This window comes from Agrilus planipennis, unplaced genomic scaffold, assembly GCF_000699045.2.
Source record: "Agrilus planipennis isolate EAB-ADULT unplaced genomic scaffold, Apla_2.0 scaffold161, whole genome shotgun sequence".
Classification (NCBI taxonomy): Eukaryota; Metazoa; Arthropoda; class Insecta; order Coleoptera; family Buprestidae; genus Agrilus; species Agrilus planipennis.
This window is the reverse complement of record NW_020438889.1, coordinates 392,579-402,110: the sequence shown is the minus strand read 5'-3', so window position 1 is coordinate 402,110 and position 9,532 is coordinate 392,579. Positions and strand designations below refer to the sequence as shown.

Here is a 9,532-nt window from a genome sequence, read left to right as displayed (position 1 = left end):
CAGTTTCTCAAAAAAATAAAGGAAAAACGGTCACTTATTGACTTTCGAAAATAATAAATATATAATTTTAACAATGAATTGGAAAATAAGGAATAATTTTTTCTATTTATTTTCAACATATTATTTTTCTTATATTATATATATTACAGCAGATAAAAAGCAATAAAAAACGTAAGTTATCAAACGTTATAAAAGCTGTACTGATGCCTCCACAAAAGAAGTTGATATGATGTTGTAAAACCGATTATTTGTGTAATTTCTACCAGTATGTAGATACCCAGTTTGGCTGAAATAAATCTGTTCAAAATTTCGTTTGCAATAATTTACCTCTGCTTTTTGTGAAAATTCAATTATCACTTATTACGTACGTATACAATTAGTTATTCGAATTTTTGTAGCTTTTTAAGTTATAGAGTCTGTGTGGATGGGAAACTTTCAGGAAAAAAATACATGTATTTAGGGGTAAAAATTCAACCTAATATCATACGAAGATGGTACAGCTGCTTTGTTCTTTTAAATACATAACTGTATAGTACTTTTTTTATGTCTATGATGATATGCTTTTATTTGGATAATTTTCCTTTTTATGAAAGTATAACAACGCTCGTTGATGGTAAAATAACAGCAAATGTTTGAAGCGTTATCAAAAGAAATTATAATAAAAAAATTGCAAATTAAGAGGAAGGTTCTAAAATCCCTATTGAAAAACTAGTAAAACATTGCTTCTAAAGCAAAATACTAACTGCCATACTTTTATATTCTCTGCTTTATTACAGCCTAATTAAAATTAAATTTACCACTTACTTTTATGTAGAGTGCTTCATAGAGAATAACTCATCAGTCATCACATTCTTCGTTATTCTGCAAAATAAAAAAGAAACAATTGCAATCAAAATAACATAATATTAAAAAAAAAACTATTTGAGTAGCTTTTAAACTTGTCAATATAGAGTGTGACAACTAAGCAATAGTCTTTCATAATGTAAGCTTTTTATTAAAGCTTTTTTTTAATGCTAAATATACGAAGGGCAATAACTGTACATGTTTCTAATGTTTAGAAATTAATATTACAATGAGACTTTTTTTGTCTTTCTAGAAAAGCTCCAAAAAACATTTTCTTAAAATACTTTACTAATGTTACTACTTTACTAACTTTAATAAAATGTCAATATTTTGATAACTTCAGGATTCTTTGGAAATATTTTCAGTAATAATCAAAAGGAAATAAAATTAAATCCTAGTTTCAATTTTAAAATATTTTGTAAATTTCAGCATACAAATATTGTCTTAAAACCCATCAGCAATATAAGAAACAATTAAAGAAAAATAAAAGGGCTTAAGTAAATACTAGCAAACTTTAACAACTTATATAATACTAATATGATGTTACTTTCAGATAATCTAGAATATTAATTTTTAAGCAGTAAATTAACTAATTAAGAGACCACCTACCCCAACCGCAATGTTTTTCAATAGCGTTTAGCACTAAGATGTTGTTTTTATTTTCTGTGCTTATTTGTACACAAATCGGCCGAATTAATTAACAAAAACCCATTACATTGGCCGAAGTTACAATCGCCGTTTAATATAATGTCTGTTCGCATTAACTAGGGCAGTAGTAAATTCGGCCGATCATTACAAGAGGCAAAATCATTCATTATGGCTCCATATCAGTCATTTCTAGACAAATGAGATTTTTTTAAATATTATTAAAGGGATTTTTCTAAGGGCATATTAGTTAGAAGAGAGGTTAAAGTAAGTATCAAATCAAAGCATCACTTTTCGTTTTTGTTTTATTAAAAAAACAAAACCTTAAAACCTATTAAATAAATTGCAGCCATATAGTAATGAGTTAGAACCTGCACTTCGGGCAAATGATAACTTAGGATGTTCTTAAGAGAAGTACGAAGTCCAATTTTTGTTAGATGTTAAACAAACAGAAGTATTTTGATTTTTGTTGGGAACTGCATAAAAAATTAAGATAGACAATCAATGTTACTCGGATTAGGGTGGTTTATTAGGTGCCATTAAGCAACCGCTACCTATTGGTTTGTTATACCTGTGCATAGAAATAACAGCACATATTGTGGGTACCTGTTCAACCTGTTATACGGGACATTCTTTTACAGCCGGACTGACTGATACATTTTCGATTTGACTGAAATTTTATTATTTACGAGTTTTATTTAAAAAAAAAGGGAATCGTGTACGATTTATTTCGATATTTTGGGAAGGAGAAGTGATCAAAAATTTGAGAATTTGATGGTTTTTGGCTTTTTCAAAAATTCGTAATTCCGGCTCTATTTGAACTAGAAACTGTTTTCATTTTAAAGCTAAAAAAAATGATATAAAACTGTTTCAATTATAATAAATTCTTATTGTTACAATTAAAATATTTAAACCAGTTTTAAACAATTGCCCCCACCTTTAATATAGTAAAACCATCGTGTTTTAGATGAAATTTTCTATCAAAAAAGTAATTTTAATTGATGAAGAAATTATTGATACTAATGGAAAAAAAATAATTTATCCAGCGCGGCACGTTGCGGTGGTGGGAGTATTCCATTGCACGCCTACTTTCCGTGCCTCGTACCGTTTTTCTCTGTCGTATATACGATTATTCTATTTTTTCTTATCAAATAATAATACTAATTAACATATAAGACATTACAAAAAATGAAACGAAAAGATAATAACAAAAAACATTATTTTAGCGTTGTTTTTTAAATTAAATTTGTATAAAGTCTCATGTGTTAATAAATGATATTACCTACTTGATAATCCGCGCAAATGTAACGTGTCGCGTCGGATGAATTAATTTTAATTAATTAGCATAAGCGGTCTCGTATCAGTAATTTAAACTCAGATGAGAAACGTTTTTTATTTAATAAAACAAAGTTAATTTACAAGAAGCGCTTCGCACATTTTTGAGATATCGACCACTCTTGCAACTCTTGCGAACAACCTACCTGCTGAATAATTATACTTATTTACTTGCTTATATGTATATTTCGCAAAAATATTAAAGAATATTGTATAACATACGACAACGATATTTTTTTGCGTAAAAAAGGTCATCATTTTTTCATTAATTTATACATAACATTTTTCAAAGCAACATTTTTTAAGAAAACCAAATTAAGAAATGCTCATGAAACATGAGCTATCAACATAATAACCAGTCTAATTTACAATTTGTCCTTCGAGAACAACAAATCATTTCCGGTCGAGTTTACCACTGTAATTACAAAATTCCATTAAACCAGTCGAATTTGCAATCGCCACATTTACTATTATAATTTGAGTTATTTATTAAATCAAGCGATGGATTAATACATAGTTTCTTCAGTTTCTCAAAAAAATAAAGGAAAAACGGTCACTTATTGACTTTCGAAAATAATAAATATATAATTTTAACAATGAATTGGAAAATAAGGAATAATTTTTTCTATTTATTTTCAACATATTATTTTTCTTATATTATATATATTACAGCAGATAAAAAGCAATAAAAAACGTAAGTTATCAAACGTTATAAAAGCTGTACTGATGCCTCCACAAAAGAAGTTGATATGATGTTGTAAAACCGATTATTTGTGTAATTTCTACCAGTATGTAGATACCCAGTTTGGCTGAAATAAATCTGTTCAAAATTTCGTTTGCAATAATTTACCTCTGCTTTTTGTGAAAATTCAATTATCACTTATTACGTACGTATACAATTAGTTATTCGAATTTTTGTAGCTTTTTAAGTTATAGAGTCTGTGTGGATGGGAAACTTTCAGGAAAAAAATACATGTATTTAGGGGTAAAAATTCAACCTAATATCATACGAAGATGGTACAGCTGCTTTGTTCTTTTAAATACATAACTGTATAGTACTTTTTTTATGTCTATGATGATATGCTTTTATTTGGATAATTTTCCTTTTTATGAAAGTATAACAACGCTCGTTGATGGTAAAATAACAGCAAATGTTTGAAGCGTTATCAAAAGAAATTACAATAAAAAAAATGCAAAGCCATNATATAAAATTTGTAATTGTTTATGAGGATTATGAAAAGTAATATTTTGTTCTGTTGTAGCCATTTCTGGTTTTCCTTCCTGGAGTGAGAAGATAAAGGAAGTTCTTTGGAATGTCAGTGCGAGAATGAAAACGATAATTCGATCAAAATCATACAGGTTAGTGTCTTTTAATTATTTTTATTATATTCCATTTACAGTGTTTTATAAAAATCTGGGATCATTTTTTACCAACACTATTTAACTTGTACTTTTTGAAGAATTTCCCTTAACAGTTTAATCCTCTTTTGGAATATTTACCTTTACTGCCAACAAAATTGTTAAAATTTTTACTTACTAAAAAATAGGTTTATTGATACCAAACATGCCCATTTAACTTTTTAGTCTCTATTTCTTATTGGTAATTTATGTGTTGCATGTTTTGCCCATATACTAACGTTCAAAAGTACTCACTTTATAATATAGTTTCTGTTCAGTATTACCTGCTTTTTTTTTCGGTAATTAAGTTTTAACTTTAAACATTCTCTGTTTTAAATAAATTTCTATTTCTTTTTGTCAGTTCATCTAGTGCATATTTTGCTTGTACACCTATAGTTTCTTTACACTTTTAGCTGCTCTATCTTGGCTTTCAGAAATATTAACGTTTACGTTCAAATATTTTTTTTTACAATAAATTAGGTACTTGTAAGGTTCATTGTCTAGTACATTGTGCTGTTTCTCTTATCATTAGGTACTTCATACTGAATGATATCCAGCACCTTCGCCATTTCTTACTTTTGTACTATGTTATTGTATAACATTTACTACTTAGCTAGTGTTTATAATAATAAAAAAACAACAACTAAAGGGTTAAAATATTTATTTAACTTGCAGGTCCTATGCTTAATTAAAATTAACTAATAAAATTCAAAATTAAAGTTAAAATATTAATTAATTACGTACTAAACCCCAACATGAATGCAAGTTTTGTACCTTCACTTTACACTAATAACAATAATAGGTATTAATAGTTAACTAGTTTGAGGAATAAAAGAAATTATTTAACATTTTAGAATGATTTTGAATTGCAATAAAAAAGATAACTTTCTAATAATTTACATTCCATTAGTTATCCTGTAGTTTTTTTTTTTTTTAATAGAATATTATTTCGAGAAGATTTAATAGCTGTGGAATGCCTAACTGATTATTAACCTTTTACTATTGTTAAACAAAGCCATTCTGAAAGATTATATTACTACATATATGTATGTATAACGAGGTCCAGTAGATGCTACAGTTTTGTATTAAAAAATGGGAAGGTTTAATATTTAATCGTCGATAATGTTTAGTATTAATTTAAGAAAATTAAGCGTTTTGCCAGTCACACAAACAATTTTCCTTTTGGTAAACTTTTCTAGCAAATCCAAATACATGTAAAATTTGTAATTGTTTATCAGGATTATGAAAAGTAATATTTTGTTTGGTTACAGTCATTTCTGGTTTTCCTTCCTGGAGTGAGAAGTTGAAGGAAGTTCATTGGAATGTCAGTGCGGGGATGGAAACAATGATCCGATCAAAGTCATACAGGTTAGTGTCTTTTAACTATTTCTATTATATCTCATTTACAGTGTTTATAAAAATCTGGGATCATTTTCTAAGAACATAATTTATTACGTACTTTTTGAAAAATTTCCCTTAATGGTTTAATCCTCTTTTAGAATATTTACCTTTACAGCAACATACGAAATTGCAAGGTTAATATGTTTATTAATACCAAACATGCCCATTTGTCTTTTTTGTCTCTTTTTTTCTTATTGGTAATGTGTGTGTTGCAGAAATAAAAAATTTTTAATTTCAAACATTCTCTGTTTCAAATAAATTAGCTGAAGGACTTAGTGCCTACCACATCAATTTGCTATTCCTCTTTTAATTAGGTACTTCTTACTGATACCTTGCACCTTCACCATTTCTTAAGTATGGATGTTATTACATCACATTTGTTATTTTTATAGTAAGCAAAAAATAACAACTAACGGATAAAAAAACATTTATTTAATTTGCAGGTCTTATGCTTCCTTGAAACTAACTAATGAAATATAAATTTAATGTTAAAATATTAATAAATTACATAATAAACCCTAACATGAATGCAAGACTCACTTTATGCTAATGATGAGAACAGGTATTACTAATTAATAGTTAATTAGTTTTCAGGAAGCAAAAGAAATTAATTAACGATTTTGAATTGGGAAACTTCTTTTTGCAATAAAGAAGGTAACTTTCTAATAATCTACATTCCATTAGTCATCCTGTAATCTATTTTTTTTTTTTCGTAAAACATGTTGGATTCTTGACCGTTACTATTAAATTAGGTAGTTTTTTCCAGGGTGGCGGTCAAATAATTACAGAACTATATATTTATTGTAACGTTTCGGTTTATTTAACCGTATTCAGACTGAAAAAATTTTGTTTTTTTACTTGTAGTTCTACTAGTTAGCTGTTATACATTTGTTCGTAAAATATAAATATAATTAATAATCAAAGAACATACCTTTTGGAGTGTTACTGCTTATATAATATTATAATTTTATTATAACAAAATGTGTATTTCATTTTTGTTTTAGTAAACTTTTGTAGCAAATCCAATAGTTTACATAATTTGTAATTGTTTATCAGGATTATGAAAACTAATATTTTGTTTGGTTGCAGCCATTTCTGGTTTCCCTTCCTGGAGTCAATAGCTGAAGGATGTTGGAATGTCAATGGGGGAATGGAAATGATGATCCGATCAATGCAACAAGGGTTAGTGTCCTTGAATTAGTTTTATATTTTTTCATTTTTTAAATAGTAACGAATTATTTTGTTTCGATGTTAAACTTTAAAAGTTTAAGACCAATTTGTTACATTTTTTAATATTGCCGCAAATTGTTTCAGTGTTTCATTCGGTTTTTATTTCTTTAAGTCATTGGACATGTTAAACTTTAAAATATTCTTCTTGTTGTTGCAATTGCTTATTTTGATTTAATTTCGCGTTTTCCTTTACTATAAGAAACAAAATAATTGTTACTGTTAATTGAAATTGATAAAATATTTCCAACTTATTATTAACCATTAATACAATTATATATATTTGTTGCAGAATCATCATCCCCATCATCTGGATGCCTCTCGTCGTCGTTCTTCCATCGAGGGACCGGGTACATCGCGGGTGATTACGGGCGGGAGTGTTCTGGAGCTTCCAGATTCGAACTTCGAAGGCTCCAGCACTCGGAACTTCGGAATTTCCGTGATACCGAGTCCTGGAGACTTTGAAATTCGAATCTCAAGGTCTCCAAAACTACGGGTCTCGAAATTTTCGAGATCCTTATTTTTGGAGACTAAGAGATTCGAATTTCAATGTTTCCAGGTCTTAGTACCACGGAACTTCCGAACTACGCGTGCTGGGGGCTTCTAGTTCGAATCCGGGGCTCCAGTCGTCGGGCGTTGTCCCGGACGGTCTTCGAATTAAAAAAACCTTTAGCGCTAAACCTGGTAGGCCTGAAAATTTTTTTTTTGTCTAAATAAAACAACTACGTATTATATATATCTTTTATTTCCTTCCCCCCTCGTTTACCCTCTCCCCTCCCTCGGTGGGGTACGAACGAATGTGCGTGTGAGAGAGGCCTGATCGCACTCTCTCACACGCACTTTCATTCATACCCCACACATACACACTCTCTCTCTCATTCATTCACCCCCATTCACTCTGCGGGGCATGAAGAAAGATGCGTGTGAGAGAGGTCTAAATCCACTCTCTCACACGCATCTTCATTCATACCCCGCATATACATTCTCTCTCTCACTCTCATTCATACCCACCCCCATTCGTACACATACGCTCCCACACTTTGCGGGGCATGAAGAAAAATGCGTGTGAGAGAGGTCTAAAATAACGCTCTCCCACACGCATCTTCATTCATACCGCGCAAATATACTCTCTCTCATTCAGACTCACCCCTCATTCATACATTTATTCACTCGCTCACTCTGTAAGGTATGAATGAAAATGCGTGTGAGAGCTATAAATCATGCTCTCTTACACACTTCTTCATTCATACCCTTAACATACATTCATATACACTCTTATGTTCAAACTCACCCTATTCATACATTCCTTCTCTCTCGTACATGCTTTTCATACTCTATAAACACCCTCACTGCTGCTCACTACCATACATTCTTCTCATCCAGCGCATACACTCTCATTCATATTCAAGCCCTTTCAAACATTTTTTCACTCTCTTACTAAGGAATGAACGAAAATGCGTGTGAGAGAGATGTTAATTATGCTCTCTCACACACTTCTTCATTCATATTCTTACGTACTCTCACATACAACTCATCCCCTTTCATACATCCTGTCTCTCCCCCTCACATGATCTTTCATATACTGCAAACACTCACTGCCATGTATTCATTCGCTCTCATTCATATCAAACCCCATGCATTATTCCTTTCTCTCTTTCATACTCCACCCCTACTCACACTTTCCCCCTTTCTCTCTCATTTGTTCTCACTTTCACATGTATTTTCTGCCGCTCCTCATTCATGCTTATTTACTCCTACAAGTATTCTTTCTCTTACACACTTTTCTCATTAGACATACTCATCTTTACATGTATTCTCACATATTCACCCCTCTCATTCACCCTGATATTCTCTCATTCATGCTCACCTACGCATTGATTTATTTCTCTCTCTCTTTCTCTTTCTCTTTCGTATTCACCCTCGTCCTCATATTCACATTCTTAGACCCTCTATCACAAGAAAAACATTTTCGCTCTCGTTCTCTCCCCACAATAAATCCCCTATTCCCCAGCTGATTATTATGGTTACAAAAACAATACCATCTACGTAAATTTACAAATATAGGATGCCTAAATATTTAAACACATATACTCATGTATACCCTAAGATACCTAAGTAAATAATTTTGTTAACAAAATAATAAATATGTTATAAATACATCTCAAATTCCTTAAATATTGGTTTTTACATTTCAAGAATTATTGTTAAATTACTTATATAGATACAGGTAAGTATATTTCAATAAATATTGTTAAATTACTTAAATACACACAGGTAAGTACATTTCATAATACAATTGTCACCATAGTAAATTAACTTTTTACTATTATATTACATTTCTGAAAGTGAATTTATTAATTTCTTACTTGAGGTACTATATTTGCATACGTATACTTACAGTTGGAATTGGAAATGTAATTTTGACGAAAACTTAATAAGAAATGAATAAAATGCTTTAACATGAATTGAACAGCAAAAACAATTAGTGTTGAATATGTAAAATAAAGAATGAAGATGCAAGTTGGTAAATGAATATAAAATACTTTAGGAGAAAGCCAATTACTTCAATAAGTGTGATTTTGAAAAAGAAAAAATAGTTATTGTAATGACAAAATCATTATTAGGTATGCATCATAAGAGAACATAAAAAAATGAATAAAATGATAATTATAATATATAAAGC

General features: G+C 29.8%; 1 long non-coding RNA gene across 1 annotated transcript in view; it reads left to right on the top strand.

Annotated features, from left to right (window-relative positions):
* The window catches only part of LOC112906833, a 10,416-nt gene extending 2,824 nt beyond the window's left edge, over window positions 1-7,592 (top strand). Inside the window, exons 3-6 of the long non-coding RNA XR_003232623.1 lie at window positions 4,086-4,182; window positions 5,493-5,589; window positions 6,712-6,804; window positions 7,142-7,592. This is a non-coding gene — a long non-coding RNA (uncharacterized LOC112906833). The remainder of the gene's footprint in view (window positions 1-4,085; window positions 4,183-5,492; window positions 5,590-6,711; window positions 6,805-7,141) is intronic.
* The last annotated feature ends 1,940 nt before the right edge of the window (window positions 7,593-9,532 follow it).